This window comes from Gouania willdenowi, chromosome 8 (assembly GCF_900634775.1).
Source record: "Gouania willdenowi chromosome 8, fGouWil2.1, whole genome shotgun sequence".
In the NCBI taxonomy this organism is placed as follows: Eukaryota; Metazoa; Chordata; class Actinopteri; order Blenniiformes; family Gobiesocidae; genus Gouania; species Gouania willdenowi.
In genome coordinates, this window is record NC_041051.1 from 3,375,069 (window position 1) to 3,398,117 (window position 23,049).

Below are 23,049 nucleotides of genomic sequence, written 5' to 3' on the forward strand. Positions count from 1 at the left end.
ACGTGTCACTCGGGCTCTGATTGGTCCAATCACAGGTGGCGTCCAAAAGTCAAAATACTAAGTGAAAAAAAGTTTCTTAATAATAATAATAATTATTATTATTATTATTATTAACAGAAATTTTAAAGTGTTGAGATGTAGCTGACCATTTTTTTTTATCCAAAATATATTTATTGGAAAATATATCAATTGACAACAGTTTTTTTTTCCCTTTTTAAAAACAAACAAAACCCAAAAACAAGAAACAAAAAAACAACATCAAAAATTAAACACAGATTAAACCCAACATCCTTCACCCATCCCACCCTGGCTCAAATGGAGATCATAAAAACTATGCTTGACAAAACAGCAGTCAGTCTGGCAGGACTTGCAATTCCTTGAAGTACAAAATAAAAGATTGCCATTTACAGAACTTATCAGTACACCATCTCATCGTGTATTTAATCTTCTCAAGTTTAAGGAAGAACACAATATCTGTAATAAACTGTGATACAGAGGGAGGGGGATTTCCACTAGGAGTGTGACAATATCTCGATATGGCGATATATCACGATATTATAATTATTAATAATAATTAACAATTATCGATTAAAAAAATAATAATCTTTTCTTTTTTTTTTTTAAACCTTTTCTGCTTTTTCACTAAAATGTGCGGGTTGGTTTTCACAGAATGTTCGTCACTGTTTGTTGAAGGAACCAATATATTGTTTACTGGAATATTACACTATAATGGTGTCACTGGTAAGAAAGACCTTATATTTTGTTTACAGAAAGCACTATTAGAGATACTTATTCGTTTACATTGATATGTTGACACTTATTTACAGAAATGTTGCACTAAAATAGTGTCACTGTTCATAGGACACTTTCAATTTATTGTCTTTCAGAGATATAAAATAAAAATTTTATTTTTTCACTTATTTTTTTTTTCTTGTTATGTCATAGATTATTGTAGATTGATTTCTGACCAATATATCAATAATCACAGTATCGTCATATCGTGAGATAATCATTATCATGAGCTTTGTATCATGTATCGTATCATGAGGTACTCAGAGGTTCCCACCCCTAATTTCTACTGAAGGAGGGGCCGGCGTTTGACAATCAAAGAGGTAAAATTTATAATTCCTTTTTGGGCCAAATTTAGTTGTGTTGGCTTAACAGAGTGACAAAGATGGCAATAAATGGGCAGAGTTGTAAATCAATTCCCATTACGGTGGACATTATATGAAAATAACTGGACCCAATAGTTATGCAGGCGAGGGCAAAAGAAAAACATATGACTCAAATGACAATGTGAATTTGAGCAACAGTCACATTTGTCCTCTACCTCCGGGAATATTTTAGACAATCTTAATTTGGAAAAATTAACCCTGTGTATCACCTTAAACTGGATAAGTGCCAGCCGTGCACAAGATGAGACCGCACCTGACATACTCACCACCCCATCCCACCAACTTTCATCAATTTGTAGACCAAATTCCTCCTCCCATGCAGCCCTTGTTTTGCAGTTGGGGTGCTCCCCGAGGTCCAGTATGTGGCTATACATTAGTGAGATAACTTCTCTACTTGGCATCTTAAATGTGAGTAAATCTTCCCATAACTGACGAGGAGGTACAGCGGGAAAGGCAGGAAAAGATTTTGAAATAAAATGTCTGACTTAGAAGTACCTAAACAGATGGTTTGCGGGCAAATCATTAAGTGATGAGAAATTGGCAAAACTATTGATAGATAACCATTTTTGGGGGGGGGCAGGGAGGAGAGACTCAAGGTAGAAAATGGAAGGGTGGGGAAGAGTTGATTATTGTAAAGTGAGAGTGAGATGTGAATTTCTAGTTGTGTATATTGTGTGTATTTTGTTGTGTAATCAAGCCAGTCTGGTGACCAGTGTGAAGCTTAGGTATAATGGTGGTGGCTGTAGACAGAGGGAACGAGTGAGTGGTAATACCTAGAATAGGTATTTGGGATCAACGTGTTTAAAGTTAAGCCCACTATGAGTTTTATCCCACATTCCAAGGCATTCCAGTGCATCGTAGACCAATGTATGTGCAAGAACCACTACTGCAAACTCAAGCGCTGCCCCGGACCCCAAGATGCAGCCAGGCAGTGACGTGCCATGAGCACCAGGGTAGGGTAGGCAGGGCGTTACAAATCGAGACCACCAATGACAATTTCATATGTTTCTGCTGGCAAGTGTTAATTCAATTCAATTCAACTTTATTTGTATAGCACAATTTACAACAAAATCATCTCAATGCGCTTGTCAAAATATAAAATTCATAAGGAAAAAAGCAAACAATGAACAAGTATTTAGCCATCTAACAAAATCAACGTTGTAAAACACTGTTATGGCAATTATTATATTCATCATCATATCATCAAATGTGAGTTCATGTGTACAATTGTCATGTGTTTATACACAATGACAGCATTATATTGTTGCTCCTTTGCTGAGTCATGTTAGGTTAGATTATGCACAGTACAGACAGATTGTGCTGTATTCACAGTGCCAGCAACAAACAGTCTCTGCTGAAGACCTCATACGAAAAACTCACATTCTTTCACATACACACATAGATAAGCTACATCTGATCAAGGCCAAACTCAAAATCACATGTGGACTCACATGCAGATACACACACACACACACACACACACACACACACTCAATCACATTCACATCACACACACACATACACATACACATACACACACCCACACATACACACACACACACCAACTGACGCACACACATTATCAAGACAGATATCATTGCTCCAACGTCTCCACTGTTGGGGCATCTGACCCCCTCCATTTCTCTCATCAGGGTGGGACTTTTCTCTATCTGTTTAAAGTTTAAGCTGTGGAACTTTCCAGTTGTTGTTGGCCGCCTTTCCTTCCTACAGGATGGAACACAATTTTTTGTACTCTTTTCCATTTATATTTATATTTTATATTAAATCCTTTTTTTATAAAATCATCATGCTTTTACTTGACTTCATCATTCAACCAGAGCACAAATCATGTCTCCAAATGAGGGCAACCGCAAAACTGCCGTGACAACACCATTAAAGAAACATTAAAAATTATTCAATATAGCCTCCATACTCTCCCAACAAGATATGTCTCATAACACGGCAGCACATCCGTTGTTTGTCTTGGAAACGCGGAGAAAATGACAACAACTTAGAACAGCCTGAGTGAGGCGCATCCACAAAGCCAATCCTTCCTTTTGTACCATTCACTGTGGAAAATACGAACACTTTTCTGACTTTACCTTTGCTGAAGGTCTGGTAACTCAGGTGTTGGTCTCCATCTTTTGAAAGCTGTCGTTTTTCCTCAAAAAAAAGTTTCTTCATCATCTCTGTCATCCTGCCTGTAGTGTTATCCCTCGCACTAGCTAGAGAACGTAGCAGCAGCGGTCACGTGATATCAATTCACTAATGCACTGTGAACTTAGGTATAGCATTTAGCATAGCGCGGTTATGTCCAAAGGCAGCGTAGAGAGCCTTTGGGGAACTGACTGTGCATGCGCAAACACATAAAAACACGCTATGGGAACAGAGGCAGAGCAGCAACGTGCCTTTGAGAAGGGGTGTGGCCTCCTCCTGCTTTACAGCGGTTAGGAAATAGCGATGTTTTATGAAAAGCACAAAATTCGGCCACTTTCAAACTTATAGGTATTGTAGGCTCTCGAAAATTGAAAAATAAATAATTTATAATTGTATTATAATTAAAACAAATAATCAAAATATCAATTCAGCCTTGGGTAGGCACTGCCTACCTTGCCTACCCTGACTGCACGTCACTGCAGCCAGGCCAGCAGAAAGAGCAGGGGCCAAGCTGCCCCAGGCCACCCCCCCACGACCAAGCAATCCCCCAGACGCCCCCAAGATCCCAAGCCCAAGTTTACATCATCACTGTATGTTGGTGGAGGTAATAAAGTGCTTTACAAATTCTGTTAGAGTCCTATTACGAACCAGCAAAAAACAAAAAGCTTGAACAGCTTCAACCACTAAGTGATGTGTCAACTACAATGTTAGAGTTTATTACAGTGAACCCAAAAACAATAGAGGACACTGTTCAGCAGCTGAATCCATCAATGTGTTGCCTTGACACAATACCCTCAAACTTCTTTAATGTGTTGTAAAGTCAATTGTCAGTGATTTGTGTCAGATAATTAACTGCTCATTCCAGTCAGGCACCGTACCAAAATCCCTGAAAGTAGCTGCTGTTAAACCTAAAAAGACATGCAAAAAGAGAACACTGGATGCCTCTATACTGGCTAACTATAGACTAATCAGCAACCTTCCATTCACGGCCAAGATCATTGAGAAGGTGTCTTCAACCGACTGAGTCAATTCTTAACATTTAACAAAATATTTGATGAATTTCAGTCAGGTTTTCATTCTCATCACAGCACTGAAACTGCTCTGATCAAAGTGATCAATGACATAAGGTTGAACACTGATTCAGGAAAAGTATCTGTTCTCATTCCATTGGATCTAAGTGCTGCATTTGACACTGTAGATCATACAATTTTGTTGCACAGATTTCAAACATGGGTTGGACTAAAAGGAAAATGGTTAAAGTCCTACTTGGAAGAGCTAAGTTATTTTGTAAGCATTGGAAACTTTGAATCTGACAGATTACCAATGTCCTGTGGGGTTCCTCAGGGATCTGTTCTTGGACCCCTTCTGTTTGTATATCCTTCCTTTAGGACAAATTTTACAGAACTGTAAGGTTGATTATCAGAACTACGCAGTTAACACACAACAATATCAATCAGTAGGGTTGGGCACGGATAACCGGTTCCAAATAGGAACCGGTTCCGTACGTCCGGTTCCAGAATCGTTACAAAGATGTTTGCATTTCGATTACTTTTTTTGATTCCTAAATGCCCGCACTTGTTTGCTTCTGCGGCTTGCTCTGTTTGTTTCTACAGGGTTTGTATAAGATGCGTTCAGAACATGACTGCAGTGTGTGTGTGTGTGGCTACGGTTTCAGTTTGGACCACAGAGCGGAAGGGAGGTAGAAACTAATCACCGGTAAAAAGCCCAGTAAAACTCTGAAAAACCATCACTAGGAATAAATATTTGCTCCCTGGTAAAGACAGTAGCTCTAACAACAGGTAAAATGATAAACTGATGATATTACAGCCTGTACATGCAGTACTGGGACGCATTTACTCCGCCTCTGGGTCCTAGTGCCTGCCGTCCAGTGAAGCCTGTTCCGTTTACCGAGGTCCATGTGTGTTTAATAAGTCTGTGTGTTCGTGTGAAAGTCCGCATGTTTATGTCTCTGTCCATCCACTCTTTTTATTATATCCATGTCTTTTATTAAATAGTGTCGGTTGTAGTCCGGGCCGCCACATCTTGGATTATGTCCTCACCAGCGCATCATCACCGCAAGACGGGCAAGCGCAGAATGACCCAAATAACTGTAAAGAGGTCTTATATTAGTCTATTTTCTTTTTAAAGTGGTGTTTTTTTGTGGTTTTAGACTCCAATTACATATTTGTATATAACATGTTCCCTACAATATAAATAGGTTCACAATATAACTGTTTTTTATAGTTCCCATTTCCACTGTATTTAGAATAATAATAATCTTTCCCAACAAGAGTTTGTTTGTTTTATTTAGTTTCACATCTACCTGTAGCTCTTTGTTTTTTACACTGCTGCCAACTTGTTTGTAGTTTTATTTCAGCAAGTTTCACTTTTACAGTTTCAGTTGGGGACCTTTGTAATTGAATACCCTAGTTACATTACAGCAACCAATTTAAACTGTATCAAGTAAATGAATTAATAAAAAATAACCTGTTTAAAGACTTTTTCAAACTAAAAAATGATCTTGTGAAATCTGTGACCTGTTGACCTGCACAACCCAAAGAATCGGAATCGAGAATCGTTTAGAACAGGAATCGAAATTGAGAATCGGAATCGGAATCAGAATTGTTAAAATTCTAACGATGCCCAACCCTATCACTGAACCCAGATGACTATGGTCCCATTGAGGTGTTGTGTGACTGCTTAGAAAAAATAAACTGCTGGATGAGTGAAAACTTCCTTCAACTAAATCATGACAAGATGGAGGTGATTGTCTTTGGTAACAAGGAAAAGAGGACTGCTGTCAGCAAGTATCTGAGTCTGGATCTTTAAAAGCTAAAGACCAAGTCAAAAACCTTGGTGTTCTGATTGACTCAGATCTTACATTCAGCATCAGATCAAATCTATCACAAAAACATCTTCTACCACCTAAAGAACATCTCCAGAGTGAAAGGTTTAATGACAGAAAGATCAGGAGAAACTGGTCCATGCTTTTATCTCCAGCAGACTGGACTATTGTAATTGTCTTCATCAAACATCTACAGCTGGTTCAGAACGCTGCAGCTCAGGTCTGAACCAGAACAAAGAGGTCAGAACACATTACTCCAGTTTTAAAGTCTTTACACTGGCTCCCAGTCAGCCTCAGAATAGACTTTAAAGTTCTGCTGCTGGTTATAAATGTGTGAATGGGTTTGGTCCAGAATACATCAGTGAGATGTTAGTCAGGTATGAACCCAGCAGGTCTCTGAGATCTATGGACACAGGTCAGATAGTGGAGCCCAGAGCTCACAGATCTATGGACACAGGTCCAGTGACGTGCCATCAGGGTAGGCAAAGTAGGCAGTGCCTACCCAAGGGTGAATTGATATTTTGATTATTTGTTTTAATTATAATATAATTATTTATTTTTCCATTTCCAATAGCCTACAGTACCTCTAAGTTTGAAAGTGCCATTTTGTGCGTTTCATAGCCCAAATTACTAAACAGCGCTATTTCCTGGAACGGCTGCAGTCTCACTCCACTGTAAAGCTGGAGGAGGCCACGCCCCCTCTCAAAGGCAAGTTGCTGCTCTGCCACTGTTCCCATTAGCGTGTTTTTATGAGTTTGCGCATAAGCAGTCAGTTCCCCAAGATGACAACCATTTACGTATAGCTTTTAGCATAGCGCGGTTACATCCAAAGGCAGCTCTCTACGCTCTCTACATCCCATGTGACCGCTGCTGCTACGTTCTCTAGCTAGTGGGCGGGATAACACTACAGGAAGGATGACAGAGCTCAAGACAATAGAGAAACTTTTTTTTTAGGACAAACGACAGCTTTTAAAATATGGGAGACCAACACCTGAGCTACCAGACCTTCAGCAAAGGTAAAGTCAGAACATGTTTCATACTTTTCACAGTGAATGGAACAAAAGGAAGGATTGATCCTCCTCACTGAGACTGTTGTTGTTGTTGTTGTCATTGTCTCCATGTTTCTGTCTTTCCAACACAAACAATGGCTGTGCTGTCGTGTCATGATACATATCTTGTTGGGAGAGTATGGAGGCTATTTTAAATAATTGTTTATGTTTCTTTAATGGTATTTATGATGTTGACTTTGTTAGATGGCTAAATGTTTTTTCATGTGGATCTTGTTGGGTTTTTTCTTTCTTATTATGAATTTTATATTTTAATAAGCGCATTGAGATTACTTTGTTGGAAATTACTTTATACAAATAAAGTTGATTTGAATTGAATTAACACTTGACAGCAGAAACATATGAAATTGTCATTGGTGGTCTCGATTTGCAACATGCCTACCCAACCCTAGTGGTCACGGTACATCACTGCACAGGTCAGATAGTGGAACCCAGAGCTCACAATAAACATGGTGATGCTGCGTTTAGTTGTTATGCTGCAAAGAAGTGGAACAAACTGCAGCAGAGCTGAAGTCAGCATCCAATGTGAACATTTTTAAATCAAAGTTATTGGAACTCTTTTTCATGTTGTTGATGTTTGTTGATGATTTTAAATGTTTTTTTTTTTTGTTATTTTTTTTGCCACCTTTAATGTTCTTAAAGGTTTTAAGCTGTTGTCTGTTGCACTTTTTGATCATGTAAAGCACATTGAGTTGCCTTGTGTATGAAACGCGCTAAATCTATCTATAAGGAACGTCTGTGTGCATGTGAAGTAGGGGTGGGAACCTCTGGGCACCTCACGATACGCGATACAAAGCTCACGATAACGATTATCTCACGACATGACAATGCAGCAATTATCGATATATTGGTCAGAAATCAATCTACAATAATCTATGACATAACAAGAAAAAAAAAGATTAAATGAAAAAATACAATTTTTATTTAATATCTCTGAAAGACAATAAACTGAAAAAGTGTCCTATGAACAGTGACACTATTTTAATGCAACATTTCTGTAAATAAGTGTCAACATACCAATCTAAACAAATAAGTATCTCCAATAGTGCTTTCTGTAAACAAAAAAATAGGGTCTTTTTTTACCAGTGACATCATTATAGTGAAATATTCCAGTAAACAAAATATTGATTCCATCAACAAACAGTGACAAAATTTCTGTGAAGACGTACCTGCACATTTTAGTGAAAAAGCAGAAAAGATTTTGAAAAAAAAATGAAAAACATTTTTTTTAATCGATAGCGCAAGCATATCAATAATCGATCGAGCAAAAAAAAATATCGTGATATATTGCCGTATCGAGATATTGTCACACTCCTAATGTGGAAGCATATCTCCCTGACACAGTGTCTGGTCGGAGAGAAACTTTGTCATGGCTTGCGCATACCCTGACTGTGTGCTTCCGTTATTTTGGAGTAATTCGGACAGAGCTGAGAGGGCGTGGGGGTGGGCTCTCCAATGACTGGATAACAACATAATAACATGACATCATCGCTGGAGAGGTAGGACCAATGTTCACACTAGTGGTGCAACAAATCAAAAAAACTTGAGGTGTCAATCCAATGCTTAAATAACATTTTGAATCATATAAAAACAAATAATTTCATTGTGAAACACAACTAAGTTATTGTATTTATTTCAGGTTCTCTATCCAGGCTCTATGACACAACCAATCCAGTTTGGATTCCCACCGTTAAGATGGGCCATGACAAGAGGCGTTGCAACAGGGTAGGCAACACAGGCAATTGCCTGGGGCCTGAGTTGAAGGGGGCCCCCGAGGGATGGCTGACAGTCAATTTCATTGACAAAATAATGAAACTGCTTTGAGACGCTGCATCACAAAACCCCTGCACGGGGCCCTTTCTGAGTAGTCACTGGCTAGTTGCTAGTAGGGGCCCCGACAGACGGCAGATATCAGTGACACAACTTGAAACCCCTCGTACACTATACAGTGTTACGTCGGGGAACCTCCCTAATGGGGCCCCACTACTACCGGTCCCTGTATCTGATGCTATCAAACACACAGATAAAATGAAGCGGACGTATCCCACAGGGCTCATGAAAAGAAGAAAAAAACAAGAAGAGGATGAAAAATAAAAACGTGATAGTGGTAAATGTGTAAGATATGTGTGTTACATTATAAAACAGTTTGTCCCAGTTAGTCCAAGACACTTTGTCATCCACCCAGCACCAGAAAAGTTAACTACACATTTAAGTCAGTATAAAGAGTGTTTATATGTATATATTAATCATTCAAATGACAGTGTGGTTAACAACAAACTTAGAACATGTATTTATTTTTACTTTACACCAATTTTAACAGCTTTATGTTAAGAAGTAGTCAGCTTTGCTTACACATCATAAGTCTTGTTACCAATGGCTGTGTACATATTGTACATTCATAGACACTCAATAAGTTAGTCCTTTGTTGCCAATGATATTTTCTCCCAGAATAAAGTGTTTGTTGTCAAATGGTAAAACTGATACATCCATAAATGTTCTGCTACAGCCTAAATGTTACATTAAATAAAATGTTAACATGAAGCATTAAAGTTGTGACTGTAAATTAATGTTCATTAATTATTTCATACATATCTGAAATGTTTAGTGTTTGTGTAGCATGCACATTTATTTTCTTTACTTTATGTAAACCAACCAAATACATTATGCTCTTTTCTTTTTTCCTTCCTCGAGGTGTATGGGGTGCCAAGTGTAAAAATTTAGTATTTAAGTTTTCGCTAACACATTTTCATTATTTATCTCACTTTTCTCATATTTAGCACATTTTCCTACATTTAACAGAACATTTAACTACTAATAAAGAGGTTAAAAAAAAGCATTAAATCTAAATATTTAAATCTAATTCCAAATGGTATATGTTATATCTAAATGTTAAATCTATATCTAAATTTTAAATCTAAATCTAAATGCTTAATCTTATATCTAAATGTTAAATGTTAAATCTAAATGTTAAACATTAAAATTAAATCTAAATGTTGAACTTAAATGTTCAACATTTAAGTTCTTAAATGTTTCGCACATATGCTAGTTGTGTATTGGTTGTAACCTCAACCAATACACAAGCAGAGACACACAAAGCCGCTTCCACCAACCTCTTCACAGATGCTTGCCTGGGTGATATGTGCCCAACAGGCACACGATAAATTAAATAAACGTTTAGGTGGAATCTGATAAAAGACATAAATTCATACAAATAAAACTATTTATTTAGCATTTAACATTGCTTTGTGCAGGGGTGTTTATCTTGTGATTGCGTGTGCGTGCGTGTGTGAATGAATGCGCTAGTCGTCGCTCCACCATGTGCGGAGTGAGAGAGTGTATGTGATGGCATACAATTATAAGCTGTATGTCGCTTTGAATGATTGGCAAAATAAAAGTTATAGTCCAGATTCACAGGTGGACAGTGTAGGTGGGGTGCACACACACATATACGTGCTTCTGTGTCCTGAAACGGACAGAAGTGAATCGCTCTGCTCTAGGACTCTTTCTTACAGTTTTTGCCCATTTCTTGAACACGTTTTGCAAAACTTTGGTCATTATGTCAAAACTCTAAACACAAGCAAAGAAGACACAACACTGGGATAAAAACCATTCACATCTGCTATCAAAACCTAACAATCCTTTGTCAAAATGTCACTGTAATATTAAAATGATACACATTTCTATCATATGAATACACTTTAAATGAGCAGCAACACACTCATCTACTTTATATAAAACACTGCAGTCTTTCGTATTCACTGTTTTTACTCAGTTCCACAGAAGGCATGTTTTCACATCAACTAAAAAATGAAATACTCAATTCAAAATCATTACAGTAATGTATTTTACAGTACAGTGCATTCAGTTAAAGCAGAAATAAAACAAAAATAAGAAAAAAAATACACTACTGTACACACAGACAGACAGTGCACAAGTAGGCTTATATATCCTACCATCTTATCAACATCCCAAGCAATGTTTTCTTTTGTTAAGCATTGGTAAAATATCCACTTCCTGCATGGGCATGCAGGCATGTGGTTGGCGGTCATATACACCATCTTCAAGAGGAGTCCAGTATAGGATTCAAAAATGGTGAGTAAGTACACAGGGGGCAAGTACACAACTTCCAATTGATCATAGTTGGTGAACCAGTTGTGGACCAGAGCAGGCCGATGAAAACCAACATTATGCCAGGCAACAACAAACCTGGGCGGCTCTGGTCTATCCTGTACCACTGCATCATGAAGTGTTTTTTACAACAAAACGTAAAACTACTTTTAATAAAGGAAGAAAATTCACCCCCCCATAACATAAAAAATAAAGACTAAGGAAATCCCAAACTTTGTCCCTAATTGTTTCCCTCAAAATGTAAATGACATCCCCCATCCCAGTCATTTTGAACAGTGAGTCATTGAACGCAGGGTCCCTGCACTTAGGGCAGCTGGGTTCATTCAATACCCATTGCTGCACACATACTTCACAGCACAGCGTTGCCACAGGACTGTCCATAACATCTGCAAAAGTCACAGTAATTGTAGAACACAACAATACCTTGATCAGTTTCATCATACAAAATGTCACCTCCATCCTTAGAAATAGTAGAGCAGATACAGACATTAGGCTGACATGTTTTAACCATATTTGGTAGCTCAGTATTTGTGAGAAAAAAATCAAACACATATTGTACATAATAATGTGGGCCATGAGTTTGTCTCTTTGGGGTTTTGAGCCTCACATTAGAATCATAACCAATCCAATATCAGTTAGGATTGGCCACTGTCAATGCCACAGTGGATACTTTGTTATCCCTGACATACTGGCCCAGGTCTCTCAGAGTCTGGCTAATAGCTGGAGTTCTTCAGCAGCAGCTCTTCAATCTTCCCCTTAGTGTCATCATCGAAGAGACTGTGGGAATAAAATTGTTAGGGAAAAAAGTTATTAAATATTGCGTGCCCCAGGCAAATAAGCTATAGTCCTCAAAGGAGGCAGCCCAAGTTACATTCTAATTTCTACAGCATGTACAGCATCTACTTTCCTGCTCTTTCCATGGTCTTATTCTTCTCTAAAAAGCATGAAGGCCCCCAAACACAAAAATAAAGCATGAAAGAAGATACTTTAATAAAGACAAAATAAATAATAAGTAAACTAAATAAATTAAGAAAATAAGCCATTGTTGAAGCCATTATGGGATTTTTGTTTTGTTTGGTTGACCACTGGGTGGCACTGTGAGCCTATACTGTACAGCAAAATTATACTCAAAGCATGCTGATAGGCAGATGTTACACATAGTAGGTCAATATTTTTTAAACATAGCAAGAATGTGGCACATCATGGTAAGACAGTAGGAGAAAATGTGTAACTTGTTGATAAATTGTTCATGTTAACCTCATGAACGTTTATGTTGAGTCATGATGCTTAATGGACTCCCACCACAGGATGCCATACGTAAAAAGCTGAACCAAGCAAGAAAAAACTTGAAGAAATTCAATGACAAGCATTCTAAGAAATGATGAGTCAATAACAGTTACTGTGTTTTGAGTTGAACATTGAACACACTATAATTTTAAAGTACACTAGATGTGAGTTATTTACATTGTTCACACCCTTTAGTTTACATATTTAATTCAGGAAAAATCAACTTTTGAAAAAACAACTTAACAAGTTAGTTGTAAACATTTTAAATATGTATCATGCTAAAATGCATTCTGGATACAGTTATCATGAGGAAATTCATGTGACTGTTTTGTGACTTTTTGATTCATCAACATTCTTGTGTATCCTAAACACTAGTGTTTATAATAAAAAGTGTTTAGTGAGGTCTCGTGTGCTCGTATAATGATTCAGGTCGGTGAGGATCGTGACTGCTCAGTGAAGCACTTACACATTTTTAAAATGTACTTTTAGATCAGTGGGTATTATGTGACACCAACATGGATGGAGTTTCAATGTCACCCATACATCTGCCTGTCATGGCTGTAGAGGTTTTGAACAATGTGCATGAAGGGTCACATTTAAAGAACACTTATCTCGGTTATGGCGTTGAACAGCAAACACAGTCACAAAATGTCTTTCAGAAATGTTTCATTTTGGATAAATGCAATGCTTATTACCTTGTCCTCCTCCTCTTCCCGCTCTGCAGCTCATTAAAAGAGATCTCAGTTAAGACCACAATTTTTCGGGCATTCTGCTTCCAAAACGTGATGCCTGCAGAGAAGATAATGAAACACAATTGATATTGATATGATGTTTCAAAGAGAGAGTTCAAGCCTTTTACTGGCACCTCTGGAGAAACTGTTAATTTCTTTATCCTTTTAAAAACCTTGTGTCATACTTCTGACGGGCACTGTATCTATTTCACGCACAGCTCTCTTCCGGTGCGTGCCAGCTGAGTTTGGCCCTGATCTCGCTCCTGTGGACTTCTCTTTTGAGGATAAATATTTTTTTACTGTTCCTTATTTGGTGATGATGTCGTTTCAAAACGTTAGTTTGACCGTACGCTATTTAGACAGGACGGACCTCACCCGGAAGTGATTGACGGCAATGGCTGCTGTGTTGAAAGCTACAAATTTGTGAGAGAGAAAAAACATATATTACAGAAAAATACACCAAACAACAACAAATATGAAAATGACTCAAAATACACTAAACTAAATACACTAAAATGACAACAGAAATGCACAAAACTACACCACAAAAACAAACTAAAATACACAAAATTACTCCAGAATCACACTACAATGGCAACAAAAAATTCACAAAAAGACAACAGAAAGATAAAAAAATACACATAATGATGACTTAAAAAACATACATTACAGAAAAATACAACAAAAATATGAAAATGGCTCAAAATACACAAAACTAAATATTTATACGAAAAATACATAAAACTAAATATTTACACAAAAAATACACAAAATTACTCCAGAATCACACTACAATGGCAACAAAACAATAATTATACAAAAAATGCTCAAAAACACAACAGAAAGATACAAAAATACACATGACTCCAAAAAACATATGTTACATTAAAATACACCAAACAAACAAAAAAAAGTGATGATGAAGTCATGCACATGAAGTCATGCACATGTTCCTTAAACCAGGAAAATTGGACCCGCAAATATACCCCCTATGCTCCCACATGAATGCATACTTCAGACGGGCACTGCACTAGTTTAGAAAATGACAAAAAAAAATACACACAAAATAAAATAAAAATATGGCAAATTTACACAAATTGAGTAAAAACACACAAAAACGAACTAAAAAAACACACAAGATTTACAATAAGACAACAAAATTACCCAAAATATCTCAAAAAACACACTAGTCAACAGCAAAAACACATATTTACTCAAAAAAAAGACAAAATAAGTACATATAAATTACACCAAAAACACATAAACACAAAAAACCCACTCAAAATTAGAAAAACAGTTTAAACTCAGGGACTCCAAAAGCCCACAAAATAACTAAATAAATAAAATGACTGAAAAAAGACACTAAAAACAACAAAAACATATATATTTTTAAACTTTTAATTACAATTTTATTATAGAATAGATTAAGAATAAGTAATTATGGATAGTGATGTAATCTCGATCCACCATTTGCTTTTTCTGTTGTAGCGAGGCCCTCTAGCAAACACGTCTTGAAGTGACATTTGGCTTGACATCTCTTTTGCTTTCCCTGTACTACCTGCTGATGTGGAGGGCCACCAGTACCACCTTTACTTCATACATTCTTGATTTTCCACATCGTGCTTGCGGCTAAGGTGGTGGAGCAAATTGCTTGTGTTGCCTGACAACACTTGCATAAAATGTTTTTTTGGTCAATGTCAGATTCTTTTTAAAACAAAAAACCTCCAAACAACAGACACAGCTCCTTTTTTTGCCACAAGTTTTTCTGTGTGATTATGTTCTACTAGTTCTGCAGCTTCAGAGCTTTCAATGTCTTTCTTATCTATTCATACCACCGGTGCGCTAATGTTTACCTTTCCCCTGTGCAACCTTGAAAAAGGTCCGGTCAGAAAGTTGAAATTTATGCAACTTCAGCGCTCGGGGCTGCCGCACAAAAATATGGAGCACTAAAAAAAAACTTTGTGCACGGTAACCCATAAAATGTCTGTTTCTGTTTGGTGAACCGAATTTAAGGAAGTGTTTGGATGTGGTTTGGGTATAACAATTAGCAGCTAATATCATTCTTTAAGTTATCCTAAGTTGATTATTTCAGTTTTGTTATTTCTCTTATTTGACTTGTCTTATTTCAGGGAAGTGCTACTCCACCCTACACAGAGTAAGGAAAATGGCACTTGAACCTTTCGGCAAAAAAATAAAAACAATGATGCTGCAGGGAAGAACCTATTAGAAGATTTCTTCTACACTCTTCTCCATGGGTTTGGAAAAGGGTAGCACTGTTCCCAATGTCAAAAAGTATTGTCAGAAATATCTCTTGACAAGAAAAGGAGCTGTGTCAAACACTCAGCTAAAAGCTCAAGTTTCTCGAGCTGTTCAAGACGTAAGTAAAAGGAAGTTGTAGTAGTAGGTCATGTCTTAACGGCTTTTCTTTACATGCGCTGCATCCACAAATCACACGGGGCTCATGATCAGTGTTGGGCGGTAACGCGTTACTTGTAGTAACGGTAACTAGATACTTGTTACTTGTAACGCGTTACCGCCCCAATGTTACTTTTTGCAGTAACTAGTACTGTAACGCAATATTTTTCTAAAGAAATAACGCTATTACCGTTACAATATGGTGCGTATGTCCGTTGATTTGCTAGCTGCAGTGTACTTCCTGTTTACAGTGGCGCTACATATTTTTGCGGGATACCGTGCCAAACACGGTAAAACAGTATAAGAAGAAGCATTGTCAACGTGTTTCTGTTTACATCACGTGCGCCAATCATGGCGAGTCAATGCGAGAGCAGGACGAGCTTTTCAGAGTAGAAATTTGTGTATTATTTTTGTCTCCAAAAGATGCATCAGTGAAGCTAAGTTAACGCTGCGGCTGGATTTTAACGGACTGTGACTGTTATCCAGGGACAGGTCAGCCAAACTCTTGATCGGTATGTTGTTGTAAATAAGAAGCCTGTCGCTGCTGCTGAGTCACTGCTAACAGCAGCTTGTTAGTCTGATATGTTTAGCATTGTGTAGCTGAGAAAAATGCTGTGAATTAGTTTTTCCACATTTATTTTCATAAGCATTTTCAACAGCAGAATGTGCACCTGGAATATGCACAGCTTACTTTACATTACTGTGCTAAGGCTGAAAAATTACTGTTTTAATTTTGGAGCAGCTGTTTTGTGTTTTATATGCACATCATTTATGGTTGTTTTATAGCAGTTGATCAACAGTGGAACAGTGGAACTAGTAAAGCTGCTTTTCAGCGGCTTTACTAGTTCCTGGGGGTAACTGCTGTGACAACTCCTCTATCCTGCTTTTGAGGGTCTCCGTCCTGTTTCAGTTTCTGCTGCTTTCAGATGCTTGGGTCTGGCATGTAGATGGAGCTGGGAGTGTTGTCAGCTATACCTGTGTAGTTGAGTGAGGCCTTCAGAAAGGATAATGGCCTATGTCTGAGACATGTCTGAGATGCCTGCAGCATCCACCTCACCCTTTATTTTTTTTGTTTTTCTGCAGCCATCACACACACCCATCCAAAGATGGACTCATTTACAAATTTCAGACATATTTACATAGCACAGTAGTGATTTGATTCTGTTGAAACTTTGAGTGACATAAAAACAAAAAAACATTTACTTTGGGTGTGGTAACCAGGTGGTAACACTGACAAAATGAAGAATGCGAACCCCATTACCCACAGTCACTCTTTTCCCTTCTATCTAAAGCAGCATTGTACTAATTGAATTGGTGGGTATCTTTTAAGATACAAATTTAATAATGTGTAGTGTGTTTGAAATTACAGTTAGGAACAGGTGGACAAACACACAAATACCCTATAAGCTGTACATGCTGGCTTTTTCTTGTGCAACAAAAGGCTTTTGTCCATGAATGTGCTTCAGCAATCCAAACATTTCTCATGTGCAATTACAACTACACATAGAAAATTCTTGCAATGTCATTCTAAGTCTAACAACAATTTGTTTTCTGATGTTATTAGACAGGAACAAGTTATGGAAGAAGGATGATGGTTGGCTATCTAGCAAGCAAGGGAGTGCACGCCTCACAACAACGTGTTGCAACAGCACTTAGATCTGTTCACCCTCCATACCATGAGGCGCGACGTCAAGTAAGTTTGCACAAAAGTTCATATTTGTTTTTAACTTTGCATAGAATTGATAATGACAATCTGACCTCCTGTGGTGTATTCCTACTTGTTATCCTTCCTCATATTGCATTTCCTCACAGCATTAAATGTCTTAAAAGATTGTGTAACCTGCATGTCTTGCAGTAATAGCTATCAATAACAGGTTTTATATCCAAAATGTTTAAGTTATCACAGAACCACTTTTTAAAAATAAGGTTAATTTTTCTGTGTTTCCTTGATTTGTGTAACAGAGCAAGTCAGTATGGGGTGCCAAGTGTAAAAATTTAGTATAAAAGCTTTATCTCACTTTTCTTTTATTTAGCACATTTTCCTACATTTAACACGACATTTAACTACTAATATAGAGATTAAAAAAAGCATTAAATCTAAATATTTATATCTAAGTCTAAATGGTATATCTAAATGTTAAATCTATATCTAAATTTTAAATCTAAATGTTATGTTATCTAAATGTTAAATTTAAGTCTAAATATTAAATATTATATATAAATGTTAAATCTAAATCTAAATGTTTAAATCTAAATATTAAATCTAAATCTAAATGTTTAAATCTAAATAATATATGTTAAATCTAAATGTTTAAATCTAAATCTAAATGTTATATATCATATCTAAATGATTAATCTTATATCTAAATGTTAAATGTTAAATCTAAATGTTAAATGTTAAATCTAAATGTTGAACTTAAATGTTTCGCACATATGCTAATTGACCCCGCTCCTTGTAACCTCAACCAATACACAAGCAGAGACAGACAAAACCGCTCCCACCCACCTCTTCATCGATGCTTGCCAGGCTGTGCTGGCGTCGGGGGGGTGTCTCGTGTCGGCGTGTGTGTGGCCTCTGTGGGGAGGGGGGGCTCTGCTGGTGGCACTTGGTGTGGGTTGGCGGGACCTGGCTGGGGGTGCTTAGGTTCATCCGCTTGTCGGTTGGTGGGTGGCAGAATGGCCCTGCTTGGGCGGCTGATGGCGCCCTCTCTTGTCGGGGGGGCCGGGGCCGCCTCCCTGTAGAGGGCGTTGTATCATGGTGCCCTGCGGGCCTGTGCTGGTCCTGATGCAGGCGCGGGCTTCTCTCCTTCGCTCCCTGTTGCGGCGGGGGGCCGCTTCGGGCTGGCGTGCGCCGGGGGTCGCCCCCTGGACTGCTGGGGGGGTGTGGCTGGTGCCTGGCCGCATCTGGGGGGTGGAGGTGCCGCCGTGCCCCATGGGGCCGGCATGGTCTGGGGGCGCCGCGGGGTGGGTCTCCGGCCGTGCTGCTTGGCGCATCCCTGGGGTCCGCTGTGCCGCGTGCCCGTCTGCGCCATCTACCCTCTGCAAATGTTTTAATGCACAAGCACTTCTGTTGCAATGTTTTAACCTAATAGTTGTTTTTCTTGCACTTTGTTTAATTATCATTGTTATTTTTATTTATTTATTTATTTTTTTTTAACACTTTAGGGCAAGGAACCAAATATGGTAACTTCGTTCAAGTTGAAAGATAAAAAAAAAACACACGACTCCAAAAACATACATTACAGAAAAATACAACAAAAATATAAAAATGACTCAAAATACACAAAACTAAATATTTATACAAAAAATGAGAACAGAAAAGCACAAAAATACACAAAATGACTCCAGAATCACAATACAATGGCAGACGCTCCTCTCTGGTCTAAACTATCTTCTTCTCTCTCACTCGTGCGTCTGCTTGGCTGTGTGCGCAGCGATTGGCTCTGGCTGCACACATGACTCTTGCTCGGATGAGGAGCTGTGTAGTGAAATAGATACAGATGGTGCGCTAGCGCCCCCTCACACCCTGAGGTCAAAAGTTGAATAGGTTTAATTTCGGGGCCATCCAGAAGTGGAATAAAATCAAAATTAATTAATTAATTTTGAAATGACCAAATTACTCCAAAATAACAGATAAACACACTTGGGGTATTTGGAAGCCGTCAACTAAGTTTCAGGTCAAACTCTTACCGCGTCTGGGAGATATTCGCTCCACACACACACACACACACACACACAATTAATCACAAGTACTGAGCCTTTAATAAATAAGCCCATAAAACGTAGCCTTCCTCTTGCTTTCTGTTAGCATCTCTAATGATAATGAATTGATTTTGACTCATGTCTTAAATCAGCTTTAAAATACACTAAAAAAATATTATCCATCATCTAATTTGTTTTTAATCTCTTGGTTACCTCGTTAGGCTTCCTTATCCATGAAAATATTGGTATCAATATGTTTGGTGTGGGTGTGTTTCAGTATACCCTATATAATTTATTTCATTTTTTTTATGGTCAAATGAATCTGAAGAGAACTGACAGGTAAACTTGATATGAAACATATCTTAATAATTATTAACTACGTATGTGTAAGCAAACATGGTTCCGTAGTTTTACGTTTAATTCAATTATAGAGATTCCATTCCAATTCCAGTTACAATTATCTGAACTCAATCAAACAACAGCAGCAGATTTTTAAAACTACAATTCTAATTATGTCATAATTGTAATTAATAATCAATTGCGCGATTACCATTATAATTGCCCTGGTGTCGTACCTGTGAACCATAGAAGCCAGTCAGAAGCCTCTTGTGTGGGAAACTACTGTCGTCAATCTCCACGATCTCCGCCAAACCGTGAAGGTGTGCATTCACAGTGACATCATCGGTTTTGCTGAGGCCTGCAACGACTATCTCATAATGCAGGTTGCACTATTCGTCCACGGACACCCAGGCGTGGCCGGACAAACCAGTTCTTACTGTTACGGCAAGATTTGCGGTTGACCTCATTTGGAGACATGATTTATTGCTCTGGTTGAATGATGGAGTCCAGTCGGAGCATTGATGATTTTATGAAAAAGTTTATTCTAAAGCTAAGTAAAAAAAAAGACAAAGATGGAACAAAAGTAGTGACCGTCCGGTCCGAGGTCCGATGATCGAGTGACACACAGTTCTGACACACATCACGTATATCTCAGTCCCCCCTCCCTCCTCCCCCCCGGGAGATAAGCATAGAGAGAGAAGGAGGAGGGAGGGACAGCGGGTGAAAAGAGACAGTTTCTCCTTTTGGGTCAAAACAGTCTGTTCCTCCGGTATCTGATTGATTGTCATGGAGACGGAGGTGTGTGCGTTTTATGTGTTCGTGTGTGTGAATGGATGTGTATGGGGTGTGCCATGTGAGTGCCTACGCATCTGCCCTTGGGGTTGTTTTGGACAAGGCGTTCTGACCTGGCAAAGTTGAAGACTGAAAAATCACACAATGGAAAGTTATACCCCAAGGCTTAAGGATTAAAAAATATGAGTAAATAAATTATTAAGCATAACTAATAATTTCGCCCCCACATTACTGGTGGAGATACAAAGTAACCAGCGAGAAGAGTGGGCAGCTCTACAAAAAGAAACACACAAAAAAAGAATGAGTGATTTAGTTTGTTTTCCATGTTCATTAGCTCAGACTTCACTGTTTCCATCAGGGTTGGGGGCAATTACATTTTTCAATTACAATTACATCTTTAATTGTCCATGTTTAAAAACAATTAAATTATAAATTAAATTAAATTATAAATTTAAAATGATTATTTTCCCCCTTAAAGTCAATTTCAATTACATTCTCAATTACAATTAATCACAATTACTAAACCTTTAAAATATATATTAATATATACATAAAAAGTAACCTTCCTCTTGTGTTAGCTTTCTGATAGCATCTCTTATGATAACGGGTCAGTTTCAACACATTTCTTAACTTTAAAATACACTAAACAATATTATCTATTGTCTATTTGTTAATAAATGATAACTACATATGTTTAAGCCATAGAACTATAACATTGTTCCACAGGTTTGTGTTAGATTCATTTGTAAATTACAATTACAAAGTCAATTATCTGAACTCAAACACAATTGAATTATGATTACAACAACAGATGTTTCAATTACAGTTACAATCATAACTAGAATATTTGCATTTTCTAAAGTAAATGACAGTGCGGATACAGGTGCTGGCCCACATCACACTGTCTAAGCTATCGTTAGCATTAACTATCATTAGCTAGCATTAGCATTAACCTAGGATTAGCACAACATTAGCAACCATTAACATTAGCATTAGCCCAACATGAACACTAACCTAGGATTAGCATTAGCCTAGCAATAGCCGTAGCATCAGCCTAGCATTAGCACTAACGTAGCATTAACATCAACAACAGCACTAGCCTAATATTGGCATTAACCTAGTATTAGCATTTTCCTAGGTATAGCATTAGCATAAACCTAGTGAAAGAGAGGAAATAGTGATTGTCTAGTTCTTTTAGGTTTAAGACAGCAAACTGAATGGGGTGCTGATCAGGGCACAGGAATGAAGAGATGAGACGTCCTTTCTCTTTAACTGGGATGTGTTCCAGCTGTATATAACCAAAGGGGAAAAAAGTGAACCACATTCACTCTTCTGTATAAATAAAGCTCCACATTTAAACTGAATCAATGTGCAAGGTAATAGCACCCTCTCCTGGCCAAAAATATTATTGAACAGATTTCCCCCAGCAGTTATAACAGCAACGTGAACTCCGACACGGTAAACGGTGTTACATAAGTGGGTTAGCATGACATCATCATAGCTGTTAGCCTATACACTTATTAACATAGCATGAACTTAAAACATAAATGGTGACTTACTTTCTGGTCATGGACTATAGACAAACTGGAGCACACAGGAACAGGAGTAAGAACTACACACAACTCGGAAGAACGTTTTAAAGGACAGGAACTAGTTAAACATCCGAATCAGGCTCGTACTTGGACGACTGCCCAAACTAAACTACCGGTCACGTGCACACTGCTCACTGAAACCGAGTGCCTCTTAAAGAGGCAGGCACTTAAATCAGAGCCTTTTAAACACCTAGCATTAGTACTAGCATAGTATTAGCATTAACCTAGCATTAGCTAAGCATTAACCTAGCATTAGCTAAGCATTAACCTAACATTGAGCAATAGCTTAACTTTAGCAATGGCTTGAACGTCTTCGCTGAACATGTTAAAGGTTGAATGGTTTGTAATTAGTTTGCAAAGATTTTAAGGTCAAAACTGGAGCAGCTCCACTCTAGTGCCTCCTACATCCTCACTAATTACGTCATAATTGTAATTAATTATCAATTACACAATTACAATAATAATTGACCCCAACCCTGGTTTGTATCCATACACACCATGTCTTGGCGCCTCCAGGCCACTGTACAGCATGGCCTTGATCTGCCCTCAGTTCTCCGTCCAGGCTGTGTGCCGTGGCCACGTTGATGAAGAGCTCGTTCTGCAGCAACATGCCTCCAGATGCCTCCAGCTCCCTACGGCTCACCCTGAGGCCTTCATGTACTCTGGAGTCAGGTCGTACAGGACAGAACGCTTGTTTCACCGCTTCACCTCGATGGTAACGCCAACGACATCGCTGGTGACACCGGCAACTTGAATCTGAAAGTAGAGGAAGGGTTTGACTTAGCTGTTAAAAACAGTTGGCTAGGACTGGAAAAGGTT